We start from the raw sequence: 3,356 nt of genomic DNA, 5'->3' as shown, positions 1-3,356 counted from the left end.
AATCAGGACACCTGCAGAGGACAGTGGCTGTTTTCAAATGGAGAAATACCCCCATTAATGACAGTAATCCAGTGATTTTCAAAAAGACAAGTCAGACTGAGATGCAGCACAGTCAGGCACAATTACCCTGGAATAATCACTTCACACAGTATGGTTGTAGAACATTTCTAAGATAAGTAAATGTGGGCAACGTAATTCTTGCCTATTTATTCCCAGCCCCCGCTGCCCACCTGATTCCTAATGGCCACCCCATGATGTGGTCAGCAGTGGGGTGCAGCATGGTGAGAAAGGGGCTCAGGGATGGGATGAGGGTCTTTCCTGCATTGTCAGAATGCTTAAAAGTTGTTTAAAAGATGTCCAAATATTCTACTTCCTACCCTTAAATAGCTGCTAAGATGCATTACACAACAGACCCAGGTACGGGAAAGAACATGTGCATTTCAAGTCTCAGCTCAATTCTTAAATAGCTTTGATACTCTGGACATGTGACCACAACTATTTGTGCCTGTTTTCCTGTCCACCCAAGACAATCCTAAGCAACAAAACAAAGCTTGATGCATCATGCTACCAAACTTCAAACTATACTACAAGGTTACAGTAACCAAAACAGCACAAAACATGCTACCAGACTTCAAAGTATACAACAAGGCTACAGTAATCGAAACAGCATGGCATTGGTACCAAAACAGATATATAGACCAATGGATCAGAACAGAGATCTCAGAAGTAACACCACACACATCTACAACCATCTGGTCTTCGACAGACCTAACAAAAAGAAGCAATGGGGAAAGGATTGCGTATTTAACAAATGGTGCTGAAAAAACTGCCTAGCCATATGCAGAAAACAGAAACTGGACCCCTTCCTTACACCTTATACAAACATTATCTCAAGATGAATTAAAGTCTGAAATGTAAAACCTCAAACTATAAAAACCCTAGAAGAAAACCTAGGCAATATCATTCAGGATATAGGCATGAGCAAAGACTTCATGACTAAAATATCAAAAGCAATTGCAACAAAAGCCAAAATTGACAAATGAGTTCCAGTTAAAGAGCTTCTGCGCAGCAAAAGAAGCTATCATCAGAGTGAACAGGCAACCTACAGAATGAGAGAAAATTTTTGCAACCTATTCATTTGACAAAGTTCTAATATCCAGAATCTACAAGGAACTTAAACAAATTCACAAGAAAAAAAAAAACATCAAAAGTGGACAAAGGATATGAACAGACTCTTCTCAAAAGAAGACATGTGGCTGGGCATGGTGGGTCACACCTGAAATCCCAGCACTTTGGGACGTGGAGGCAGGTGGATCACGAGTTCAGGAGTTCCACACCAGCCTGGCCAACATGGTGAAAGCCTGTCTCTACCAAAAACAAAAAGTTAGCCAGGCCTGTTGGCAGGTGCCTGTAATCACAGCTTCTCGGGACGCTGAGGGAGGAGAATCACATGAACCTGGGAAGCAGATGTTGCAGTGAGCTAAAATCCTGCCACTGTACTCCAACCTAGGTGACAGAGCAAGACTTTGTCTCAAAAAGAAGAATAAGAAGAATAGGAAGAGGAAGAGGAAAGAAGAAGAAGAAGAAGAGGAAGAAGAAGAAGAAGAGGAGGAGGAGGAAGAAGAGGAGGAGGAAGAGGAGGAAGAAGAAATTTATGTGGCCAAGAAACAGAAGTGGAAGTCAAAACCACAATGAGGTACCATCTCAAGACAACTGGAGTGGCAATTATTAAAAAGTCAGAAAACAACAGATGCTGGTGAGGCTGTGGAGAAATAGAAACGCTTTTACACTGCTGGAGGGAGTGTAAACTAGTTCAACCGTTGTGGAATACAGTGTGGTGATTCCTCAAGGATCTAAAACCAGAAATACCATTTGACCCAGCAATCCCATTACTGGGGTATACACTCAAAGGAATATAAATCATTCTACTGTAATGACACATGCACATGTATGTTTATTGCAGCACCATTTACAGTAGCAAAGACTTGGAACCAACCTTAATGCCCATCAAAGATAGACTGGAAAAAGAAAATGTGGCACATATACACCATGGAATTCCATGCAGCCATGAAAAAGAATGAGTTCATGACCTTCCCAGAGAGGTGATTGAAGCTGGAAACCATTATCCTCAGCAAACTAACACAGGAACAGGAAACCAAACACCTTATGTTCTCACTCATATATGGGAGTTGAACAATGAGAACACATGGACTCAGGGAAGAAAACATCACACACTGGGTCCTTTTAGGGGATTGGGGTCAAGGGTAGAGAGAGCATTAGGACAAATACCTAATGCATGCGGGGTTTAAAACCTAGATGGCAGGTTGATAGGTGCAGCAAACCACCATGGACACATGTAAAGCTATGTAACAAACCTGAACGTTCTGCACAGGTATCCCAGAACTTAAAGTAAAACAAAGAAACAAAAATACACTAACGCTGAAGGTGAGTGGGGGTAGGGGCAGGGGTGGGGCGGGAGTGGGTGGGTCATGGTGTTTTATTCAATCAGTGGTGCTGATGTGGGAACCGCCCAATCAGGTGCGCAGTTGGAGAGGAAAGGAGAGGATTGCGTGGCTTCTGGAGTTTGGCGGGGCCTTTGTCTCTCGCTGGTGCTGGCGCAGGAGCTTGGGTTCCGTCTCCACTCGTGAGCCTCCTGCACCTTGGGAGCCCCGGGAAACTCCCTCACAGTCCCTGTTGCCCTGTGTGCTGTAGATCCTTGGGGACGCATATTTAAGTTGTCTGGACGTCCAGGAAGCTGGAAAATGGTGAGTATGCAGGGTTAGGTATCCCGAGAGGGGAAAGTGATCTGTGAAACCGGCGTTACTGGCCTCCCCACAGTCAGCTCCGAGTCTCCAGCAGCTTAGCCCTCAGTCCCCTGTGGCTGCAAGATGGCCTCTGGGCCAGCAGCGGGGATCCCCGCGACCCGCCCCTCTCCTCTGGTCCAGTCGCTAGGCAGCGTCCTGCTCTGCGCCCACAGCCCTGAGAATTTCCCAGATTGTTCAGGGATGCCAGGTGGGTCATCAGGGCAGAACCACCACTGGGTGTGTGGGTAGCAGGAGCTGCGGCCCGAGAGATCCCCAGTCTCCCTTGTTAAAACTTAACGGGAATCGCCATACTGTTTTCCATAATGGTTGAACTAGTTTACAATCCCACCAACAGTGTAAAAGTGTTCCTATTTCTCCACATCCTCTCCAACAAGGATCTAGAACTAGATGTACCACATGACCCAGCCATCCCACTACTGGGTATATACCCAAAAGATTATAAATTATTCTACTACAAAGACACATGCACACGTATGTTTATTGCGGCACTATTCACAATAGCAAAGACTTGGAATCAACCCACATGTCCAT

At 45.1% G+C, this 3,356-nt stretch overlaps 1 long non-coding RNA gene across 1 annotated transcript in view; it reads left to right on the top strand.

Moving 5' to 3' along the window:
* Positions 1–2,588: 2,588 nt before the first annotated feature.
* The window catches only part of LOC105519366, a 6,677-nt gene continuing 5,909 nt past the window's right edge, over positions 2,589–3,356 (top strand). Inside the window, exon 1 of the long non-coding RNA XR_001002955.1 lies at positions 2,589–2,765. This is a non-coding gene — a long non-coding RNA (uncharacterized LOC105519366). The remainder of the gene's footprint in view (positions 2,766–3,356) is intronic.

This window comes from Colobus angolensis, unplaced genomic scaffold (genome assembly GCF_000951035.1).
Source record: "Colobus angolensis palliatus isolate OR3802 unplaced genomic scaffold, Cang.pa_1.0 Scaffold346, whole genome shotgun sequence".
Lineage (NCBI taxonomy): Eukaryota > Metazoa > Chordata > Mammalia > Primates > Cercopithecidae > Colobus > Colobus angolensis.
This window is presented reverse-complemented; position numbering and strand designations above follow the sequence as displayed.